We start from the raw sequence: 25,926 nt of genomic DNA on the forward strand, positions 1-25,926 counted from the left end.
TCCCAGCTTCACAAATTTTGTTAGAATTTAGTTGCATCTTGGCAGTGTGCTGGAACAGGTGGGCTCTAGGACTAATTTGTGCCACACTGAGAAGATGCATGTAACTGGCTTTCCTCAACACCTACTGGATGTTGAATCTGCTGTATATTCTGAATTCTGCCAGGACTTTCAGACAGTTGTTCAGTGAAGATGAGAGGGAGAGTGGACCTCCAAGGCCATGAATAGAAATGACTGAGACATTGCCGCAGCGGAACAATGTGGAACCAGACCAGAGTTCATGTTTGACTACTGTTCTGTTCCAGTTTGTGACTAGAGCAGGCTGGTAAGACAGTACTGAAAATTTACTGGTTCTGGCATAAAATCCTTATCCCTAGCCTATCAGACAGTAGGATGAGAAAATAACATTTGGGTTACAAGCTACATTTTAACTCCAGCTTAGACACAATAAAGGAAGCTAATTATCCAATTAAAATTAACCTAGCACTAAAGTTGGTTCTCAGTGAGTTTAACAGTAACATATTATTCTCTGCTACAGGGAGTGGCAAATGTACCGGAACACACTGGGTTATATCAGAGTATGGCTTGTACACTACTATCCACTTTACGCAAACTTTGAAGCTCTTGTCTATGAAGCTGCCAGAACCTGGTTGTGAGACTGTAAGACACTAGCTGCATTTGTGGGGAGAAATCCTCTCTGTCAAGTATTAACTGGAGCCTCTCTAGCAAGCAGTAAGCCAGGGTTTTGGCAACCCCTCATTCAGAGGGACCTGATCCTCTAGTTCAAGTTAGGGGGTCCTCTGAATTCAATCAGAATGAACATTGGTGAGTTTTGAAGTTCTGAATATTGAAGTGGTTCTGACAGAAATCAATAGGTGGGCCAAAACTATCATTTTATATAGTTGTTGGCCAAGTGACTTTAAGCCTTAAACAGAGACACTCATCAGTGATACTTCCTTCTGACCCCAGAGAAAAGCATCCTTTCCTGAGCATCCCACATATAGCAAGCCATTTCTGGGGAGTAAGAACTCAGTTGATATCTGCTGAACTGTGAGATGATTTGATTAGATGGTCTAGGTTTCATTTACATGTAAAGTTTGAGACAGCTGCTGTCCCACTTTGAAAACTGTTACTAAATTTTAAAATGAGAGGAAATGTGACATCAATATTTGTGCTTGCTGAGGACTGCCCAGGCTGCTTTGCAACCTGTAGTACTGGGATGATGAAACCATAGGTCAGATGTGAATCTGAAAATGTTTCCCTGTTGTCAGGACTCATTGGAGATAATTTTGAGTAATGACTCTCTGTGAAGGAGGAAAGGAGTGGCCAGGGCGTGTTGGCATAACGGAGCTGATAGGTCACTAAATTGGCTAGTGGGTATGTCAGCTGCTTGTGGTGCTTAGCAAACTCTTATGTACCAGCAACGGAGTAGTCATGGAGTAGACCAGCTAGATGTTGTCATTGAGTACAAAAGCATGAGCAGGAGCTCTGCTCTGGGCAAAGTTGGAGTGACTAGAAGAGCCTTGGGAAACTGCTTCTCCCTTTGGAACAATAGATCAACTATCTGCTGAAATTATCTAAGAAGTATAATGTGGATGGCCATCTCCAGTGGAGTAGGGTTAATAGCAGTTACTTCAGTGGCCACTTACACCCGTGGGAAGGGGAATGAGTCAGGACATGTGCTAGAATACCCTAAGAAAGGGAGGAGGCTAGCTGATGGTAGTTTTGATTACTGTAACTCAGGTCTCCCAAATTCAGCCTTGGTTATGTCATCACCCGCAAAGCCACTGAAGTCCTGCTTGCTTATAAACCTTTTGAGTGATCTGCTGCATGTGAGTGTGGATGTTTTCTCAGTTTTGGGCATAAATTCTGCTTCATACAGCATAATATAATTCCCTAGGCTTTTGGGTGGGACCTCAAGATAGTATTTGAGAATTTTACTAGAAAGGTCTAGGACCTGTACAGATCTTTTAAAAGCAATCAGTATGGGACAGAAAGGTTACCTAGTGACTGAAATTATAGGATATATTCCACCCTGTAGTGTTCTGATTTCAGTAGCACAGCTGCACCATTTTGCACCCTTAAATTCTTTCTTTCTTCTCAGCAAGCATTAGAAAGCACCTGTTCTCTCAGTAGTGCTGGAGCTATGGAAATACTTATGGGGTCTTAAGATACCAGAAGTGAAGCATTAATTTAAGAAAATCATCACAACTGAAAATAGTGTAAGAATTGCATCAGACTAGACTGATATTTTTATTATGTAAGGATAATTCTCAATATATGTTTGGATTACTGCAATGGCTTACATCCATAGTCTTCAAAATACTTCACTATTTGTTATGATTTTGAATACCTCTCTGAGATTTTTTTTTTTTTAATCCATTCTGTTATGGACCTCTTACATCTGAATAGTTCTGGAAAAATAAAAAGACTCCTCCACTCTCAATGGGAGGAATGTCTGGATGATGAAGACATCATGCAGTCCAGCCTGTTTTTCCAAAGAAAATGATGCATAGGTAAGTTAAGTAATTGCTGATGCAGGTATCTGTGGCAAAATTTGGAATGAAACTCAGGTATGAGTCCTGGTTCTCACAATCATTGCTAGGCATTATACACAGTGCGTTTACAGTTCATTGTACGATACTATGAAATGTGACAGATGAAATTTGATGGTGTTTAACCTTGACTGGAATAAACACAATAAAAGACTATAGGTGGTATCACCCATAACTGGCATTCTTGGATACGTTTCATCCTAAGGACTCTCTTTCCAAGAGGCCGTTAGGCTGTAACAATCGGCTCCTTGGGTCCAAATCTTCAATTTAGGAGATATTTGAAAACAAATATAGACCTTTTTCAGTCTTTATAGAAGCCTCACAGTGTGGGCAAGGTACAGAATCCAGTCACATCTTTGGTTACCTATGTAAATAAGGGCATAAACTTATGATATAGCTTATCTGAAGATGTTACATACTTGATCTTTAACATCCTGGTGAAGCCATGATCAGTTTTCTGGAGCACATCTGCAGAACTGTGTGGGTTTGTGAACTAACCAGTGCTGTATGGTAGATATTATAGTCTATCAATCATCAGTGTATTCTGCTGCAATGCTTCTCCTTTGCTGTGTGACCTCACATGACCACTAACTCTCCAGCATGTGACAAGTCCCACATGGATGGTCCACAAGATACCAGAAGTGGTTCATCGCTCCAGAGAGGTTTGGGAACATTGATTTATCCCATAGATAGAAGAGGATTGTCGAAGTTTTCCACTGCTTTTCTCTACTGTTAGTTGCTGACGATGTTTGTGGAAGAATAGGATCACTGTCTTTTCTGTGCAATCAAATGCTTCTGCAGCTGGAGACGAGGCTAAAGGGAGGAGAAGGATGAAACAACACTCCTCTTGCTTTTTTTTTTTTTCTGTTAGCAATGTATTTCTTTTTAGTCTCAGTGCATTTTTCAACTTTATAAAGAAAGCTGGGATTGGATCTGTGGAAAATCTTCCTTTGTCTGCAAAATTAAGATTGCATCTCTGCTCAGAAGAATGCAAAACTTGAAGATTTAGTTATATCTTGTGGTATTACCTTCTGTTTTTTGGTACTTCTTTTCCCCCAGTGATGCTGAGAAATTTATATTAAACTTAGGGAAATAATAAATGTTCTGTAATATATTTAAAGGACTAGATACATTAGTCCTAATTATGTAGTAACATGCTTCCTTCTTTCTAATCAACATGTTCATATCGCCTTGTCTTGTCATTGGCCTGAGGTGGCATGGAGTGAATAGTATGATGTCAACCATGGAAAATCAAAATGTAGTCACTGGTAGGCATTTGGAAGTCTTCAGAACCAGGTGACATACACAAGGGTACTGGTAACAAGGTAAGTAGCCTAGAACTGGAGAAGATTCTCTCTTGCAAAGATTTCATAGAATCATACAAATGATTTAGATCATAGAATCATAGAAATCATAGAAATTTCCTCTCATACTTTCTGTACTGTGCCAGGGGCAGTCAGCAGTATAGATTTTGCCTGTCTCAGCGGACAGGAGGGAATGAAAGGGTCTGGACATGAGGATGTTTGTTGCTGATTGTCTTGAGCTGTTGCTCTGAAACTGACTGGCTGACAGGAGCCACAGCCTGATAACGTAAGACACAGCTTTCACAGAGTCACAAAATGATGTTGAAAGGAGCCTCTGGAGATGTTCTGGTTCAACCACTCTGCTCAAGGCAGAGTCACGTAGAGCAGGTTGCTCAGGACCGTGTCCAGTCAGGTTTTGAACGTTTCCAAGGACTGAGACTCCTCAGCTGGCCTGGGCAACCTGTTCCAGTGTTCTATCACCTTTACAGTAAAAAAGGTTTTTCTTGCGTTTAACCTGAATTTCCAGAATTTCAGTCTGTTCCCATTTCAGTCTGTTCCCATTGCTTCTTGTCCTTTCACTGGACATCACTGATAAGAGTTTGACTCTGTCTTATTTATTGCCTCCCATATGATATTTATACACTTTGGTAAGACATGCCCCCTACCCCTAGCCTTTTCTTCTCCAGGCAAAACCAATCCCTGCTCTCCCAGCCTGTCGTCTTATGTCAAACACTCCAAACCCTCCAAACCCTGAATCATTTTCATGGCCCTTTGTTGGACTCACTCCAGTATCTCCATGCCTGTCTTACACAGCACTCCAGATGTGGTCTCATCACAGTTGAACCCTATGGAATAATTGCCTTCATCAACCTGCTGGAGATGCTCTTCCTAGTGCACCAGAGTGCTGCTGGCTGCCTGTCCTGCAGGAGTGACTCGCTGGCTCATTTTCCACTGGTCAACCAGGACCTCCAGGTCTGTTTTTGCAAAGCTTCTTTCTAGACAGTCAGCCCACAGCATGTACTGATAGGTACAGGACTTTGCATTTCATTTTGTTGTATTTCCTAGCATTTCTGTTGGGCCATTTCTCCAGCCTGTTGAGGTCCCTCTGAATGGCAGCATACTCACTGGACTTATCACCCATTCCTACCAGTTTTATATCAGCAGCAAACATGCTGAGGGTGCACTCTGTCCCATCACCTAAGTCACTAATGAAGATGCTAAACAGTATTGGACCCAGTATCAACCTGTGGAATACACTGCTGGTGACTGGTATCCAGCTGGACTTTGTGCATATCAGCAAATGACAACCCTTTGAGCCCAATACTTCAACCAGTTTTCAGACCACCTCACTCTTCGTTTATCTAGTCCTACTTCATCAGCGTGTCTATGAAGATGTTGTGGGAGACAGTGTCAAAATCCTTGCGCCAGGCAAGATAAACAACATCCACTACTCTTCCCTCACACCAAGCCAGTTGTCTTACCACAGAAGGCTATCAGGTTGGTCAGGCATAAGTTCCCCTTCCTAAATCTGTGCTGGCTTCTCCCAGTCACCTTCTTGTTATTCATATGTTTGGAAATGGTTTCCAGGAGGGTTTGCTCCATCACCTTCCCAGGGATTGAAACCGTAGTTCCCTGGATTTTCCTTCGTGCTCTTCTTGAAGACGGTAGTGACATTTTCTTTCTCAAAGTTCTGAGGAACCTTACACGACCCTTGTGACCTTTCAAAGATTATTGAGAGGACCTTGCAACGACATTGACGAGCTTCCTTGTGGATGCATCCCATCAGGACCCATGGATTTGTGTATGTCCAATTGTTTTAAATGTTTCGTAACTTTATCCTCCTTGATGGGGAAGAAATCTTCATTGCTCTAGGCTTTTGCACTGGCATCAACGGCCTGGGATTCCTCAGGGCAAATCCTCCCAGTAAAAAACAAGGCAAATAAAGCATTGAATATCTTGGGCTTTTCATTTGTCATGAAATGCCCTGCCCCATTCAGCAGCAGGCCCACATTTTCCCTTCCTTTTGGTGCTCATATATTTGTAGAAGCTTGTCTCATTGCCTTTCATGTTCCTCACCAGATTCAGATCCAGATGGCCTTCAGCCTTCTTTCTCCCATCTCTTCATGCTCAAACATGGGTTGCCTTACTCTGCTTCTACCTCTTGTATGCTTCATTTTTGTATTTTAGTTAGAGCTCCTTGTTCCTCCATACAAGCCTTCTGCCTCTTTTGTTTGATTTCCTGCTCACTGGGATGGACCATTCTTGAACTTGGAGGAGGTGATCCTTGAAAATCAGCCACCTCTACCAGACCTCTCTTCTCACCCATCGGTATTCTTCCAAGCAGATCCTTGAACGGGCCAAAGTCTGCTCTCCTGCAGTCCAGGGTTGTGATCCTGCCTTTTTTTTTTTTTTTCCCCTCCTCAGCATCCTGAACTCCACCATCTCACAGTCACTGCAGCCAAGGCTGTCCCTGATCTTCACATGCCTGACCAGTTCTTACTTGTTTGTAAATATAAGGCCCAGCAGAGACCTTATTGTCTCCTGTGCTGGGTTTATGTGGTGGGGTTTGGTAGCAGGGGAGAGACTGTAGGGATAGCCCCTGTAAGGAGCTGTGAGAAGGTTCCCTGGCTCCAAAACCACCTGGAGCAGTCTCTGGCCAGGTTGGATCCCCTCCCCTCTGGCCAGAGCGGAGGCAATCAATGCCTATGAGAATGCTCTGTTTAAGAAGGAGACAAAGGAACCCAAGCTATGTGGGATGTGCAGTGAAGAGAGGGAGGAGGCGGGGGGCTGGCCTCCCCTGGCCTTCCAGGCAGGCGACTGCCTGTGTTGAGCCACTTCCACTCAACTGGAGATGGTTGTGGTGGCGCAGCTTGGGGAATTCCAAAGCACCCTGCTCCAGGGGCATCCACTGGGCAAAGTTCATCCTGCTGGGACCACTAAGGTTTGTCAGGCTGATTGGGCCTGGCATGACTGCAGTGGAGAGAGGACTGAGATCTGAAACAAAACACCAAGATCAGTGAAGATGGAGCAGGAGGTATGCTGGAGCTGAGATTCCCATGCAGCCCCTGGTGAGATGGCAGACAGCCTCCCTGCAGCCCATGGAGATTAACAGTGGAGCAGAGATCCATCCACAGCCTGTAGGAGAAGACTCCACACTGGAGCAGAGATGTCTGCACCTAAAGGAACTCTTAGAGGACTGTCTCTGTGGGAAGGACCCCTCACCATACTGGAGACTGACAGTGAAGCAGAGACACATCTGCAGTCTGTAAGAAGAGAATCCACACCAGAGCGAGTGGCTGCTCCCAAAGAAGCCATGACTCTAGGAAAAGCCTGTGCTGGAGCAATCTGATAGGTAAGGATTGCATCCTGTGGGAAGAACACTTGTTGGAGAAGTCTGTGGACTATTTTCCTATGAGGAGGGGCCCCACGTTAGAGCAGGGGAAGAATGTAAGGAGTCCTCTCCCTTTAAGGAAGGAATGGCAGAAACAAGGTGTGATGCACTGAACTGCAACCCCCATTCCCTGTCCCCCTACACCACTGGGGGAAGAGGTAGGGACAGGAAGAAGGGAGGGATGAGGGAAGGCGCTTTTGAGATCTGGTTTTGTTTTTGTTATCCTCTCTGAAGTAACTGTTAACTAATTAAATTGATTTGTCCCCAAACTGAGTCTGTTTTGCCCAGGGCCATGGTCGGTGGGTGATCCCTCCCTGTTCTTGTCTTGACCCTCAGGCCTTTGGTTACATTTTTCTTCTCTCCACCTAACCAAGGGGAGCAGTGAGTGAGCGGCTGTGTGGTGGCTGAGCTGCCGCCTGGGCTGAACCATGATATCTCTTCATTCACCTGTGTCAGGAATTTATCATTAATGCACTCCAGAAACCTCCTGAGTTGCTTGTGCACTGCTGTATTGCCCTTTCAGCAAGTATCAGGGTAGGTAAAGTGCCCTCATTTACCTATAATGTTCTAGTAGCAGAAATTTGGTAAAATACCAGAATGTGGGAGTATATATTATTAAGTACATTGCAGTTAGTCATTCTCCCGTTCCTGTCTTGCACACCTGGGTATGAACAGTTAAAAGGCAGGCGTAGACCTCTATGTGACATGTTTACATGTGCTCCATGTAGATGATTATTTTAAGTGATGTGCATTTGTATTTTCAAAAGCCTCTTACCAGACGCCCTAAGGGTCTACAGGACTGCTCTCTTGTTTCTGAAGAATGATGCGCTCCTGGAAAAGTACCAGTTAGGTAGAGAGACAGAGTCAAACCTTGTAAGACACTTGTGCTGGCCACGTTCCTCTTATTTAGTGAAAAGAGAGCTGTTATCCATTTACAATTGCTGAAAACCTGAGAATATATCACTTGTATAACAGAACTAATGTAGAGTCTCCAGGGGACAGGGAAATCTCTGCCATCAGATGTTACTCTTTACCTTTATCTGTAAAAAGTTCACAGGGTCCTAAGGATGAAATCCTTATTATGGTGTTGAAATATTCTCAGATGATTCGATTTAAGTGGAAGCAGAGTGAAATCAATGCTGAATACTTCTCATAGTCCTACTCTGAATATTCAGGTGTGTATTTGCAATGTGAAGTTACCACTCCTCTGTAGCAGAATCTCATTTCTTTTAAAAAATGCCTTGATGTTGAGCTCTTCTTGAGTTTTCTGCCCCATGTATTCAAACAGCTGCTTCAAAGACATTATACTGTTGGTTAAACAGTCCCTAATCCATATAGGTCGTTGGCAGCTCTGCTTAGGTCTGTTTTGTTTGTGTATTTCCTAGAACATAGAGGTTTGAAAGGCTTTGTATAGGCTGTTTTGTTCACTATCTTGGTGATGGGTCTGTAACAGGATGTGTTGATTAGAAGAAAGATTAGTTCTAAGCTTGAAAGCCATCAATTTTATACTTGTGAGATACAAGTAGAAGCTAGGCTGAAGCTCAGTGCTGGATGGTGCTTTATTTTTACTCTGCTGCTATGGTGTTTCACTCCGTTGTAAAAAGAGAGTGATAGAGTCAATCAGAGACCTCTGGAGGAAGAGGCAAATCACTCCTTGAGATCATCTGAACATGTAGAAAGAGAAAAAAGCTTTGATACATGCTGGTCAGGCAGAGGAGGAACGTCTGAGACTGGAAGCCAGCTGAGGAGTTGGGGGATGGCTAAGGAGAGCAGGGAGCAAACACACAACTAGGCCTGAGTGATTTCTCCGGATTGGGAGGGCACTGCATAGAGTTGAGCTGCGACCTCAAGACAATAAGCTGTTAGGTTGCCAGAAAGCCTAAAAGAAAGGATGTGCTTCAGGAGGATAAAATAAGCAGAGGACCTTCCATTGCAAACTGTTTTAAAATTTGATTTCTGTCTTACCTCATCACTTTATTTATCTCTATTATAAAAAGTTAACTCTTCTCATTTGTATTTTAATAGAATCTGGCTATTCACTTGAAAAGTCCTTTCATTTCTTAGAAGCAAGGGAAGTTCATTTTACAAGCTTTAAGCAAATCTGCCTCACAGTTCTTATCCAATTCGAAGTTCAGTCCTTGGCTTACCTGAAAAAGTGATTTTCAGATTTTTCAGAAACTGCTACTAACTTTGCATTTTTCTAACCAAATGTAGACTGCATCACCACCATGCAGGCTTAATTTTGAAGCTTAATAATGGAATATAAAATCTGGCATTTTTTTTTGTCTTGTATGAGATGTGTGGACTGGATGTCGACCAGATGTCAAACTTTCTGAAAACAGTTCCCCTACTGGGGAAGATGACCAGCCTTTCCATGTTTTTAAGGAGATTCCTTATTTCATTAGTCTGTCACATGAATCAAACATTTGCAGAGTGATGCTAAAACATATACTGTTGATTAAACCTTGTTTTCAGTGTGGAACTCATCCTGAAGAAGTATTGGTACTATCCAGAGCCATTCATATATGACAAAAGATTTAAAATGTGCTTTCTTCCAAGGTTTATCCACAACTGAAGTAATACTTCTTGGTAAAAGGACAATTTTATGTACCTGCTAGTAATAATTCCTCTTTCAGCTGGGAAAACAATTAAATCATTAGATTGGAAAGGGCATATATTTTCTCTCTGGCCATCATCTCAAATTGTGAAAGTATCAATGTTTCTGATATTCTGATTATCAACTCTGAAAGGGAAACAAGCCTCTGTCTCTCCCTTAATTAAAAAAGAAGAAATGAAGCTGCATTAGGAATATTTGCAAATGGGAAAAGTACAGTGCATTCAAATGATTTGGCTTTTGAAAACATAGACTCATTTATACTGATAAAGTTAACACTGACTTTCCAGAAACACTAGTAGGTTCCTGGCTCTCTTATTCTCTAACACAGCAAAGTACGCTGAATATAACTAATTACTCAGTTTTAAAAAAATGTGCAGTCATGTTTATAGTCACTTTTCTTCAATTGCCAAAAGAGTTCCAGAGTTACAGGAAATATTTCATTTTATCAGCCTTGAATATTTGGAACTACTGAAGCATATCTCCACAAAAATACTATCTCTGCTGTTAACTTAAGATAACTGTGTTATCTTAACTGTGCGGTTGAAGAGATCTTGAAAAGTTTCCTCAGTATTAGAAGTTAGTTTTCTACATTAGGTGAAGATTGCCTAATTGCAATTTGTAATTTCTTTAAGGACGATGAGGATGGGAGTGATGCTTTCAATGACTAAATAACTACTTAAAAAGTTTTTTTAATAACACACTTAAAAATCATAATGACCTGATCTTCTGTATGCTGGAGTTAATGATGTAATGCTTTCTGTGAAAGGTAAGCTAGGAAAAAGATTTGATAACTAATTCATGCATCACAGTCTGATTCTTAAAAACACTTCACATCAAAGCAGGAAAAGCACCAAGAATTTCATTCACCTTTCAGATACCTTAATTTGTATTAAAGCCACAACAAACAAAGCTAAATTTAAACTGAGCAGCTTGCTTTCTCTGGAAAAAGTGTTGGCCTCTCAGGAAATCACAGATGTTGGTAAAAGGCTGAACTTCCAAGTCCAGATGTGGAATCTTTGCCAGAGGAATTTTGTGGAAGGCAAGGGTGTCAATAGTACACCTGCTGCACGAGCCTTGTGTGAGGAAATGGTACATAGCTCTATCCTTAAACTCTTGTTCTCTGTGTTTCTCTAAATTCATTAACTTTAGTATGCCCTCTGCTAACTTGAGTGCATGATCTTAAGAATATTTTTCTTTTGAAAACAAATGGTATGGAAATTGGTTAAATATCGTTTCTGTTAAACCTAAGCTACAAGTTAATGTTAATTTTAGTTGAACGTGTGAAAAAACATACAAATTGATTTAAAAAAACACCTTGAGAAATGAAATATTTAAAAAGGTATTCATTATTGGTTTTATCTCAATAAATTGAATATGATAGTATAACAGCAAGGGCAACAGGAATGCTGAATGAGAGAAAATTGGATGAGAAATACTATTTCCCTTTTCTATTATGTTTTCACCCATGAAAGATGATGAGCCAACTTCCGAGGCAATTAAAAGCTGCGTTGTCAAGAATATGGCATCCCATATGGATTTCTGGTAACTGTACTGCTAGTCCACCCTTTAATCACAACAAAACTGATCTTTTTAAGCTGCACCTAATAAATAGGTGTCCATATTAAGTGACAGTAGTTTCAACTTGCACAGCTTTCAGCCCGGAAGCTTGTTATATTACATTTTTGCTCTTTATAAAGGTTCTACTCATAAACATATTGCATTTATTTGTTCAGGTCTTGTCTTCTTTATATCGACAAGTAATAATATGCAGTGGCTACATTTGGGTGGGCGAGGAGAACAACTGAGTGTATCTAGATCCTTCAATAAACTTTATAGGTTATATTTTCTAATTGATTGTTCTTTGGTTTATTTTTGGGGGTGTTTTTTTTTTTTTCATAATCAGCTTTTAGAGCTGTGGTACTCAAATCCAACTTCTTTATTCCAATTAAGGCCTAGTCAGTGCTGTCTAGACTGCAGTAATGATGTTGGTTATTTTCCTGTAATAACCCTATTGATACGCCCCAAAATAGCACTGGCTCTTTTTTTCAAATAGCTGATGTTGCCTGATTGTGCAAATAATGGACTATCGTCCATTACATGTCGTCTGTTTTTTGCTGTAAAGGGAAACTGTGCATTAAAGATAAAAATCATCTTGAAAGGAAAGGGAAGGTTTTAGGCTGACAGACCTTCTTCAGCCCTATTTGGGGAAACTGTCATTCAAGCTCTGCATATCAGGATTGTGTTGCTTTAGGGTATTACGTCTGCTGTCCCTCATGGCAAAAGGGTGAAAGCGAGAGCTGGGGTCTAACGAATTGCAGGCTAAGGGCAAATTCACCTTCCCGTGAAAACTGTGGTTTAATACCTTTTCAATTAATTGGATGTTAGCCTCAACCTTACTGTATTATTTGCTATTACATTTAACAAAAAGCCATCTTTGTTAGCTGAAGCACCAAAAAGACCTACTTCTGGGCACAAAGGATTATGTATGTCTGCCACAAGTTGGACTGGTGTGATATAAGATGGTAAAATTGCTCTGTCTGGCACTTGAAGGCCTCTGGAGGCAGTCACCGGTTATTTGGCACAGCAAGAAAAATTTGTGCAGTAGCCCCTCCATGGCGTCAACTTAGCTCAACACATTCATACTTCTTTTCTTCAGTTTGGAAATCTCCAACTCACTCTTTAACCTTAACGTTAGTCTTAACAAAAGGGCAGGAAAGTGCAATTTCACAAAGCTGCCACAGGCTCAAGGTATATATTTTGAGCTTGAGTCTAATTTTGTACAGACTCATGTGTCTGTGGCTTAGTTGGAAGCTGTATCAGAACGGGGTGCTCTAGCTGCTTTCTTGCTTTATATGTGTGGAGAGACTTCCTTTACCTCTTTACCAGCAGATTTCTGGTATCTCTGGAGGTGTCACAGTGTTGTTGAAACTGTATGATTTGTTGTTTTGTTCTTTTTCTTGAGATCATGCCAGGTTCTTGCAGATAAGTACTATATGAACATCCCCAAAGTTTTCATCAAATATTAGCAGCGATGATGGTGGTACGGGTGGGTTTTGCTCTGCTGTTTTGTACTGTAATAAAGAAGCCTGGTAGAAGGATCTCTGTGCTAGAGGCTTAGATGAATACTTGGCCTTATACCAGCTGCTGCGATCAGAGGGATGCCATCCAGACAGATTCCTGTCCTGTAGGAAGAACAGTCTCTGAATTTCCCCAAAGAATGATGTGACTCTGCGCTATCTATAATGACGGCCATTGTGCTAACTGCACAAAATCCTTCACAGGTGCATCTCTGGCTGGGAGAGAGACTTGTCTTTTGTTTATTTGTTGTTGTTGTTTTTTTTTCCTATTAATATTCATGAGCTAATAAAGCAATAGGCCGCAGTATACATGCATTTTGAATTGCAGTACTTGTTACAGACAGGGAATTCACACAAAATCATATGAGAGGAAGAAAGGCACATGACAAGCTTTTAATGTATGCTTCCCACACAACAGAAAACCACAAATATGTGCAATTGATGAGCCGCTAAATTCAGTGCTCTGTTAGTGACCATACTAGCTTCACACAAGGTGCTTTGCTTGAACCCCACTCAAGAACTTGTGCTGTAACTTCTGCTAGGAGACTGTATTTGTTTCAGACCTTCCAGGGTGTTTGGGACAGCAATCCTACAAACAAGGAGACACCAGGCAAAGGGAAAGGGGCTATCACGGGAGGCTGCACATATGCACATTGGCCATGTGTCTTAAGTTGGCCTCTGCTTGCTAATCAGTTCATCAGGCAGGGAGATAGGAGACGAGTACTCTCATCCTCACTCTGCCAATAATCTACTAGTGTTTCCCAGCAAATCACTTTATCTTTCTGTGTTTTAGTTTCCCTGTTGCTTCAAACAAGGGATAATGCTATCCTGGGGAAAAGTTTCACCTAGAAGAGCCAGGAAGCTCATCATAACAATAAGGTTTGTGCTTGTGAGTTACTAAGTACCATGAGTTTGTTACAGAAAAAAAAAAAAGTTGCTTGCTTCTCATTCATCCATTTCCTTTCTGCTGGGCCTTTCTGCAGTGGTTGATCATGGATTCTAACTATTCAGTTTTAAAGCAAAGCAGGGCTGCGTGGCTTCCATTAAGGTGCATTCAGTCAGAGACAGAAGTGGATAGAAACAATGCACAATGAAATCATATTTCTAAAAGTATTTTGTAGGATCATTTTTTGCTATCAAGGAACCAGAAAAAATAGAAGACAATACTATTTAAGTCTATTCTTATTGATGGGACTTGTGCAAATTTAAGATTCTATTATTTTTTGTAAAACTGGTACTAGTCCAAGGAGAGAAATGAGGTTTATCTGTCTTGGCAAGAAGCTCGCAAGATTTGAGGGGAGAAGTGTGAGGGAGAAAAGAAATTCTGAAGTATACAACCAAGCAAAAAGTAAACAAATAATAAAGAACAGAAAGAAGAGAATGAAAACTCAAGGCTCATTTTTGCATAAGATATTCTATAACATAGATTATTCTATAATAATATCGCCAACAAATTGGTGATAGCATAATGCCAACATTAATAATCCATATCTATGTATTAAAGTATATGAAATTAAGTCATATAGATGTGTTCCTTCTACCTGTGTCCATACTGAATTTAACCTACAACAGTAGGATATGTATCATGGCTAGTCCTGAGTACAACAACTATGAAAGCTGCAGGCAGATGACTATCACTGACTAGGTCCTGGCCTGAACTTAGGCTAACGGAAGAGAAATTACAGGGCATCAAATCAGAAATTCCTGAATATAATACAATAAAGTAAGAAGCTGGCAAAAGCTGCAGCTAGTACCATCAGGAATGGCAGAATCATCTGGATTAGAGTATCAAGGTATTTATGTAACAACACTGGGACCTGTGGGAAAAACAGTAAACAGAGGTGCTTGGTGTTTGTTTGGGAGAGAATGAGGATGGTGAAACAGAAGAGAGTGAGAAGGGGGAAAGGGAATGTAAGGGGTAGCAAGCTGTGATTAGTGCTGTCTGGGGATACCTGTTGGGCAGTCTTGTGCTTTATCACTGTAGAGTAAATTGGAACAATAAACCAAACTTCTTGTTCTGACCACAGCACATGCATCAAACCTGCTTCCCAAGTGAGGAGGACCAGGGGAGCAGCATGCTTTCCTTAGCCAGACCAGAGAGGGATCAGGCATCCTGGTATTCACTGTGGCCATGCCTGTCCCAGGCCTGAGGGCAGTGGCATCCTCCTAATGACTTCCCATCAGATCAAAAGGTGACATTGGAAACCTTTTGCAATCAAACCTAGAAGCTTTTGAGTCTGCTTCTTCATGGCATTGGTAGAATGAACTTCAGAAACTATACAAAGTGTTGGGAAGGATCTCTGATTGCTATCTGTTCCTCAGTTCAGCTAAACATAACTCCCGTAAAACTAAGAAAGTTCATTAATGTGGCATCTCTGGAAAGCACTGGCTTGTCAAAAGAACCCTGGAAATACTTCGGGTGTCTGATAGACGTGAGACTTGCAATATGATTTTATAACTATTTTTCACTCAACTACATAAAGGAAAAGAAAAATATGAGTAGAAGAATCAGATTTGCATTGCTAGACTGAATCTGTTGCTTTTTTCTTTAACCAATCTTAAGAGAGATCTCAGAAGCCATAGCAAGAATGGTTAGAGTGGACACATAAAACCTTTCATATGTAATCTTCAACCCAGCTAAGTTTAACTGTCCCTGTGCTGTCCTGCCTACAAACTGCAAGGTGCAGTTTGAGAGCCAGTGGTACCAGCGAGCAGAGCTGGTCTGGTGGGGTACAAGTAATAGAGATGCAGCTCTTCAGCCTGGGAGACTCTTGATTATTACCCACAACTTTAAGAGATTTCCTCTCATGCATTGTTATGGTTTTTACTATGTGAATAACTGTGTCTTTTGGATGGAGAAGTGTCTGTAACAGTAGTCACTGTCTAAGCATACATTTGATACCTCTGGATGCCCTAAGCACCTGCCCAAATGGTATTTTGGAATAGTAGGGCCTTTTCTTTTTTAATCTCATGGCAAACTCTGTGTATTCTGTATAGCTATCAGCTGAACATTAACTTGCCCTTTCAAAACATACCTGCTAACAAGGCATTCTTCACCTGTCTGGAAATGACAGAAAAGAGAGGGTGCAGCTGGGTGGGACTCCTGTTTGTCACATGGCAACATTCTGTCCTGGTAGACCCAGCCAACCTTTTGGAAGGAAAGCTGGAGACTGCAGTGGCAGTGAGACAAAGTGAGGCAGAAACTTCCATTAGGATCTTAAAGAGTCAATATTTCCAGAGATATCTCTGCTCTGGCTTACTCAAAACTAGACAGCATAACAGGATTTTAGTGTTTGAGATGATTCACTTGAAAATTACCGTTTCTCCTGTGTGGATGGAGTAGAACGATTTTTTCCCCTCCAAATGACCTAGTTTGCAGTTGCCAGGCAGTCCTGTCTGCACTCACCTGTGGGCCCTACTTGTGATGCAGGCTGAGAGGTTCATAAGTGCTATTTACAACGAGGTATTTACAACCTTGTTGGCCAACAGAAATGTTTTCAAGACTTGGAAGGTAGCCCCAGACTACTTGTCCACACCTATATTGGATATGCTAGCTGGTATGCCTAGATGCACACAAAATTATAAATTTTCACCATCCAACATTACACCACTTCTGGTAAAAATTTCTTGAAATTGAATTTGGTCAGATGCTTAGTGTGACTTTTGATTTGCGTTCAATTTTAACAATGTTCATACTTTTCCCTCTCTGAAATATTTTAAAATCAATTATAGAACTTATTACAATTTCATTAAGTTAAAAAAAAATTGACAGTTGTGGGGAGGAATTCTCTCTCCTCCTGTCTTATTCTGTCATTGTTGTGACAGATTGTAATGGCTTGTAGGATGGTGGGAGGCAACTCTGAGGAGCAGTGAACTCAAGAATATTGTACTTATCCTCTATGAGCTCTCAAATGATGTCCCAGCAGACTGATGCAAGACTGCTTCTCGAGACCAAACATTTTCTCTTTTGAAGATCAGGATATGCATAAGGCTCCATAGTGATTTCGTGCAGGACTAGGTTTTGTAGGGGGAGTAGAGAGAGCTACAAGCCGGTTTACACATTGTCATCTGAGAGGAATCCACTGGTCAAGAGATGAGAGCCGTGCCAGAGAGTATCTGGTGCTGCAGGCTTGGCCTTTGGGGGCTAGCTCTGGTGGATTTAACTGTGGAGGTCTGAAGAGATGTCTGGTCCTTGCCTCTGTCATTTGCCAATGGTTATTGCCTCTGCTGCAAAGGTAGCAAAGGAGGATTCACATCAGTTCCTTGGCTGCCCCAGGCCACTATCCAGTATTTCAGTATAAAACCTGCCCTCTGCAGCAGTTTATACAAACGAGCTAGATAATGAACAGGCAGACCTACGTCTGCTTCTGCTGCCTGTGCTATCCAGGTAGTAATCTCTGGCCACGAAGCACAGAAAAGAGGTGTACAACAAGCTACAGTGATATTTTCAACTTTGCTAAACAAATCTTCCAGAATTTGCCACTTGTCTCGCAGGAGGTAGAATCAAGGGACAGCCTGGTAGTGAGGGGTGGCCAGCTGAAGACCACCACTGTCTTCTTCTGTACCACTGGCACTCTTCAGAGTATGATTTTCTGAAGATAGAAGGAAAGTGTTCTTAAAAATCCCTACCCCACTGACCTGCATATTCTGAGACACTTGTGCCTGAATTTAGTTGATATTATGAAGTTGTTTTTTAGCTCTAGCTATGCGTGCTGTTGTATCATAAATACTTTTTTGCCCATGTGCATCTGTTGTTAGTAGGTGAGACTCTCTCACATCTCTTCAGATCAAGGGCATTAGTTAGGTCCTAAATTGCAATGTTTAGTGACTGAAATAGAAAATATTTGAAACAAGGATTGTCTGAAGCTTAGAACAAACCATTCTGACTGTGTTGTCTTTGAACAGAATGTATGTTGTATGTATGAGTTGAAAGAAAATTATCAGAGAAAGTAAAGAACTCACATATAAGCAGGGAAACACAGAAAGTCCTCAGGAAGAGACAAGATTGGAAACAGGTAAGCTGCTCTAATGGGGAGGTGGGTTAGAAAAAATAGGGTGGTATGGGAGTACCCTATGTTTCAGGAGAAGGGTGTGATCTTATCAGGAATTCCCTGTATAGGTCCAAAAGATCTGAACTGATCTCAAAGGAAGACTCCGATAGGATGATGAAAAGGAGGAAGGCCTTACTTTTGTATAGATCAAGTATTTATTGTAGCATGTAGTAAGTAGTGGTGGAGTCTTAATGAACTTTGTCCATAAGTCTGACTTTTGTTTTTGGTTTACTTAGCTCTGCCAAGTACTTGTAGAGAGGTAAATGGTATACCAGAGAGTTTGCACTGCCAGGGTTAAGTTCCAGGAGATAATATATTTCAATCCTGAGAGACCAATCTTAAATCCTGTAGGGACAAAAATTGTTTCCATCTTTTGGATACTCAAGAAAGGATCTAGAACTTGAAAACTAGAGACGTCAGGTGAGTGAGTGTGCTGATCCTTCGCAGACCCCTGGTGTCAGGTTGGAGGAAGGTCATTGACCGGATCTCTGGCACTTTCCTATTTGGCTATGCACAGCTCTGTAGCAATAAAGTCTTGCTTTGTTCAGTGTCTTCCTTTGAAAATGTAAGGTAGTCCCATTTCCACCAGCTTGTTATTATTGTATGTCAGTTGGCACAGTTTTTTTAGCGTGCTGCAGCATCTGTTAAAATATCTATTTGATGTTAGGCACTGCATGTTTTTTCCTTATGGCTTTCTTTCCCGCCTCTCACTTATTGTGGCAAGGGGACAGGGCTGTTTCCAAGGTATCTGCCTTATCAGCATCTCGGTATGTCTACATTAACAGACCTGTGATCCAAAATAAAAGTCATAGGTAGAGAAATGAGGTATGGATGGGGAAGCCTTGAAAGGCTACTGATGAAATGTCAAAGCATGGTCATGTATTGCATGCACGTGTTCCTTACATTGCATAATTCCATGTGCTGTTGTGCTAATTGAAAGTAGAAAGGGCATCACAGTGCCTGCTTCTTATTTATCCAAATACCCCCTGACTTGGAGGTTAAACTGTGAACCATAGTGCCGCAGCCAGTAAGATCTGCTCTGTGCATGTGTGTGTGCATGTGCGTGTGCGTGTGTGTGTGTGTGTGTAAAGTACTGGGAAAACCTGTAAGAGTCCTCTACTAGCCATACAGGGAAGGTAAGGACAGCTTGAACTGTGGTTTCACTGTCACAGAGCATTCAGAAGAACCTGAGGCAGGAAGTGATTGTACTGTAAATTTGTCATCCCTTTCTGACAACACCCAGAGGTCTTAAGTACTGCTCCTGTTGGTATCTGGAAGTAGGTCCACTTACCCCTGATGTCTGAACCACAGTTTTCCAGGAACTTTCCAGACTCTGAGGTGGCTTCTTAGGACTCCAGTGTAGTTACATTTCCCAGAAACAGTAGAGACCCTTCTCTGAGTGGATTAGCTTGTATGGAGTACTCGTGGTCACAGAAGCATTGAACTGTAAGGAGATGGCAGGTTTGGTGCAAAAGCAGCAGGCTGGTGAGTGCTGAGCACAGAGGAGCTTGCTTAGGGCTGCAGGTCTGCCTTCAGTTGTGTAAGGAATAAAGTTAATTGTTGCCTGGCTTCAGCTAAATGCATGACCACATGAGCAATAGCGTGGTTAATCACAAAACCACTAGAAACAACTTGACATGAGATGGAAGTACTTCATCTGAATTTATTTTAAAGGGATCAGTGACTGAAGCAGTGAGGATATGACATGCCGTCAGTACAGAATAAACCTTCCTGTCTCTCTCCTTCCTAAGCAGGTTTGTTCTCAACCAGTGGAACAAAAGTGCATCTTTTGAAAGGCACAACCTGCCTCGAAAATTTAAGTCAACCCCGCAGTAGAGAAATGGAGGCCATCACAGGTACTTCATCGCAGAACTCCACTTCATGTCTGAGGTCTGGGTGAGATTTTCAAATCTATCTGAATGAGTTACTGTGTGGTGGCTGGAACTCCGAAGTAATCGAAAAACCTATCTGTTACCTCCAAAATGGATAGTTGTTTCTGTGGGTTTTCAAAGTATCCTTACTTTCAGTATTGCTACCACTGACTCTATCACATTTCAGTCAACTGAGTTGCCAATTTTAGCCTATGAGAAAAGGAATTGCCTTGGGATAGGTGAAGTAACTGGTCTGAATTGTTTGTCTTTTAACAGTCTATATACTCTTCAAGAAATTGACAGGTTAGCTGTACATGTTTGATGGAAGTGCTAGTATTTTATCTGAACTGACTGTTTTTCAGGAAAGGAAAAGAAAGGAGAGGAGAGGTAACAGCTAGGAGATGAGAGGAAAAGAAAAAAGAAAAGAAAAGAAAAGAAAAGAAAAGAAAAGAAAAGAAAAGAAAAGAAAAGAAAAGAAAAGAAAAAGAAAAGAAAAGAAAAGAAAAGAAAAGAAAAGAAAAGAAAAGAAAAGAAAAGAAAAGAAAAGAAAAGAAAAAGAAAAAAGAAAAGAAAAGAAAAGAAAGAAAGGAAAAGAAAAGAAAAGAAAAGAAAAGAAAAGAAAAGAAAAGAAAAGAAAAGAAAAGAAAAGAAAAGAAAAGAAAAGAAAAGAAAAGAAAAGAAAAAGAAAAGAAAAGAAAAGAAAAGAAAAGAAAAGAAAAGAAAAAAGAAAAAAGAAAAGAAAAGAAAAGAAGCAAGGTGAGTCTTCACAAATCTCTAAGAAGCTATCGTTTTCCTTCCATTATTCTCTTAGAAGAACTGCCCTTGAGTGACTAAGTTAAATAACACAAGCAAAAGTTGATGATTCATGCTGCTTTTCCTGATAGTTTCTAATGTTCAAAAGCCAGTATCACAGCTGCAGCTTTGAATAAATGCGTGGGGAAAGGAATAAAATTATAGTAGGTATGTTAGCGTAATGTTCCCAATGTGCAGCCTGTGTATGTGATTACCTAATATTCCTTACCAGCTGTTTCTTAACATTAGTCATAGTGATCTAAAACAACCACCCTCTCTTCATTTATCTCAGTAAACATTGTTCTTTTTTGAAGAGGTAAGCTGTTTAGGAACAAAAGTTGTTCCCTCCTCCCCTTCAGCTCTTTCGTATGCGTGTCGTAATCATCTTGAATTGGAAACAGCTATAGCTGACTGTGTAGGTAATAAACAGTGAAGAAATATTTAAATATGGTAATAGCTATATTTGAGTATCATTATGAATATGTTTCCTAGTAGCGTCTGGAAAATGCAAGGCTCTGTTCTCACGCCAGTACAAAACAAAGATAAAAGGAGGAAATGTTTTCATTTTCTTGTTTAACACTACGCTTCTGTCTCTCCAAATGGAATCAAAGTATCCTCTGCAATTCAATGTTTGTCTCTTAATTTAAAGCTGCTTATACTGTGCAAACATTTTGGTTTTATTTCAAACACACCTTGTCATCATTCATTACCTGTTCATACTAGCATCTTCATAAGTGTCTGTCCCACTTACGGATGGTGAGCTGTGCTCTATTCCAGCTTAGTTCTCATGAAACTCGGTGGGACACATGTTCCCGAATTCACTAGGACACATTCAGTGGAGCAAAATGCTACTCAGAGTGAGAAGAATCTGCTCGAGGTATGTCTGAAGACAAAAAGCAGGAGTGCTTGTGAGACTGAGAAGAGGCAGCAAGTGGATTTCCTCACCCTGTGGCTTCAAGTATCTTCCCTAGGCACAGTGGTGACCTTCCTTCGCTGGACAAGCTGCAAACCAAACCTTCCTGTAGCTGAAACCACAAGACTCATTCTGTGCTCCAGAAGAAGGCCAGAGTCAAGACATGAAATGATATTTAGGGTCATAAGCTGATCATAAGCAACCTGGTCTGGACCATGTGATCTCTAAGAGGGCTTCTTTGTTTTTGTGTTACATCTGTGTGTAAGCAAGAGTGTAATTTTGCGCTGCACTTAAAAGAGATCGTTTCTCAGTGCTTAGTCTAAGGAAAGATCAGATTAGTCCGTACTCTAGTAGTGGAAGCTGAAATTTCCTACCTGGTCTTGAGCACAGAACAGATTGACAAGAATGCTTTCTTGTCAGCTGTCAGCAACAAGAAAGATTTGTGCTCCTCTGCAAAAATAAAACGTTCATGAAACAGAAATCAATTGATAAGTATTTGCATAAGTTTATGAATAAGTATTTAGAAAATGCTATTTAAATCCCTGAACAAGAAACTCAAAGGACTTACTATTGTGGAGAAATAATCAAACTGGGCATATATAGAGGGAAAAAAATACTTTATTTGCAAGTTTGAAGGCTAGTAAATGGTAGTAAAACTCAGATATCAAGGAGAAATGTAGAGAGAGCCTCAGCTGGAGTTTGATTAAAGACCAGTGGGGAGGTCTCATTAATATGTAGAGTGCAGTGTATGTACCTCTTTGTCAACATATAGCTGGTGCAAAGTCAAGTTTGATTTCTGCATCAAAACCTGCATGTTTTCTTTTGTCTTTCTATTAGCCTACTCAAACTCTGTTGTCTTCTCTTTTTGTCAGCACCGTGTTCCTGATCTAACTGATGGGCAACAGAGAAGAGAAAACTTCTGATCTCAGGCTGTGTTGTTTTTTTCTTTTCAAAAGAACAATCAACAACTTAAAGAAATTCAAGTGATTTTTTCAGTACTTGCTACTACATAGCTGAACAGCCAAACCTCTTCTAGAAAACAATCTTGAAAATGCAGTCCTAGAAAATGAAGTGTGCTGTTTGTAGACAGTACAGAAACCTTCAAAACTGGAGCACATTGATCAGCCCAACACGTTGTGCTCTTAAAGTTATTTAATACATGTAGAATACCAGCATGAAGTATGTACAGTCAATGTTTCTCTTTGTACTTCTGTTTAGATGTCTGCTGCAGCACAAGAAAGAGATGTATCAGCTGAAGCATATGTTAGGATACCCGACAGACTAAAATTCAAGGCACAGTACTCAAATACTGAATTCAGGTCTTTCGTATAGGTAACCAGCTGTTATTTAACAAAAAGATACTGCATAATTATTCATAGTGAAAATATTTACAGTGAGCACATAAGCAATGAAAGCATGCATTCTGGAATACTTTAAAAACAATTGTGTAAAAGCAATTTACTTCTGAGGAAGTTTAATTCAGTGTACTGCTATACTAGCTAACACTCCTGCTGTTGCCCATACATTATGTTCATGAAAAGTAACAGCTGTAACATCTGTTATCATCACAGCATATTTTCAGCACAGCATTAACACATATTTACACCGTATATGCAGTCTTTCTCTTCTCCTCACCTCTTCTTCTGAGATACCTATCCCTCCTTTGATGTAAACATGCTGTGTTTATATAACCTGAACCTCCAGAAGTTGAAAGGCATTCACAACCTGTCCGGATCTATTGCCAAATCTTTCTTGACTGGGAACATGCACAAGACTCTGGTTGGGAAATCCTCAGCAGTTGGAGCATTCAGGGCTCTTGAAAATGAATACTTTCTTCTTCTTAGTTAATCTGATTCAACAAGGATGTTCCCTGTAGACAAAATGTTAATATTTCTGTGATGTCACCAAAGACAGTAACCTATCTTCTGGATTTCTGCAAAGCACATTTCCTTCTTCTTAAACCAGTCGAATCAAGCAAGGGGTTTAAAAGCTTGAATCTCTCTCAATTCTTTCTTTTTGCTATTTTTTTTTCTTTCTGTATTTACCAGGAAGGAACAATAATAATCCAGTTAATAGTTAACTGATACATTCAAATTTCATGGACCTCTTTTGCAGTCCTCCACATTTATGAATCTACTATGGAATTTACGTTTTATTTTAGTAGGACCTTGTCTAGCAGAAAAATGATGACATAGCTTATTGTTTATCATCCAGCTATTACAGATGGGCAGAATGAACTCTGATGACATATCTTTGGTCTCTTTTTTTACTTTTTGTCATTCAGCTTGTGGGTGTTTGGTTATCACTCAAAGCCTGACTGAGCCTGATTCACCAACCATTTGAGCTCTAGCTTATCAGTAACATCAACCTCTGTGCAATACATAGAGTTACACCTGCACATCCAGCTAGCTAAGTCCTGTGTTACACACACCCTCCTTCCCTAGTCAAACATAGCAAGAATTCATGATTAACGCTAGCATAACACAGAGTTTTAAGACTGTTCCAAAAAAAAAAGCCCCAGCATTCAATGATCTGTGATTAATTGCTGATGTTTTAGGTGATTGCTTCCCTCCAAACAGTGTATTTCCATAAATTCTGGTTACCTCCTAGAGTCTAGCTCTTGACAGTCATTGGCAATCTTGGCAGTCATTGACAGTCATCTAATATTGCTGTCTGTGTTGACCCTATCTGGGCAAAACAACCAACTTATAAACCCATATGTTTCTCCTCTGTGAGATCTGAGGAGGGTGTAACTGACATATCTGTACTGTGTGAGTGTTTGAAATTACTATCATGTTCAAAATAGCTTTTGGGTCACCACTGCTATTTGGGATCTCTCTTGTTACAAATAGGCACAGTATCTTTTTCATGAAATAATAGTAATATTCAGAACCTCACATTAAAATAAGTCTTGTTTTTATATTAATCTGCCCTATTAATATCTGCAAATCCTCCTTGATGTCAATAGCAATTTAGTGGATGAGAGAATAACAGGCTATTGATGATATACCTTGATGTATATGTCACTGCAATCTACTTCTTTATTACTAGTTGGTGGCTTATTATTAAACAATATTGTGTCAGGTATGGTGCATTTAGAGAAAGCTGTAAGATAAAAACATTCTAGTAATCATATTTCAGTGAAATAATAGAATAAGAGCATAGAGTTTGCAGCTCCTCTCCTGTACGATCTGGAAATTTACTGTTCTCACCATCCTGTCCTTAGACTTTTCACTATGGTCTCATCTGCAGCAGCAGTTTCTGAAAATCTCAGTTTACATTTCATCTAATCCTGTTCTCTGGTAAATAAAGACAGGAGACTTTGTATACTTATAGATCAAGATAAAAGTTTTTGTTTGCACATGTTGCAGTGCCCTTCTGTGGATGGCCCAGAGTCATGACCATACACCAATATGGTTAGAAAATCATGCTCGTTTATTACAAACAACACACAGGTTATATAGCGGAATGTCGCGTGACATGACTGCATACTACAATTGGCTTGCTTAGCGTAAACACACTCTCGTGGGCTATAGTGATAGGGCAGCGCTAGCAGAACACAGGTAATAAGCTCATCCCTTTAGTCTCCTCATTGCGGTCATTGGAGAGGCATCCAGGAGGTGTGCGTCTTGGCAGGCAATCAATATATGTTTCCTTTTAAGGCCGTTAAGCTAACTTGAAGGACAAAAGTAATCTAGTTGGTAACCTTGTGCTCTGGGGCCCAAACAGGGATTGTCCATACCCGAAAGAATATTATTGCCATTCTCGGAGAGGAACTCCTCCACATGCACACATTGCCATGTAGATTTCCTGAACTAATCTCGCTGCTATAAGAGCAAAAGTCCTTTCCTGAAGAATTCAGTAAAGTTTTCCTTGTTTTCAGAACACATGAGGACTAAGGGGAGAGGAGGCAGTCATGGTTCAAGCAACATTTCAACCTGGCAATAAGTATCAACAGACATTAGAACTGATTGCTCTGAGTGATTTTAGCAAGTGCCACGATTGTGGTGCTGGACACGTTAATTCCATGTAATGGAAGTAATATACCTGGCAGGAAAGGCAATACAGCTAAACTGAGACCTTTGATAACATGCCCTCTCATTCAGATAAAGAAGATGTAAAAGACTTCCTGGAAACAATGAATTAGGTGGGGAAACACGCTTGTGCCTCCTGTGCCACAGCTGGAAAGTGAAACCATAGTACTACTGAGCGAAGACAGTCAAAATGAAACAGAGTAAAGCTGTTCACTGTCTGGGAAGTGTGGTATGTAGGGTCAGGCCAGAGCACATGCACAATTGCTTCCCTTTCATGTGCCCCAGTGCACATGTGGACATCTTAGCTAGGTTTCTGCAGTGTCT

Source organism: Tauraco erythrolophus, chromosome 3 (genome assembly GCF_009769465.1).
Source record: "Tauraco erythrolophus isolate bTauEry1 chromosome 3, bTauEry1.pri, whole genome shotgun sequence".
Taxonomy (NCBI): Eukaryota; Metazoa; Chordata; class Aves; order Musophagiformes; family Musophagidae; genus Tauraco; species Tauraco erythrolophus.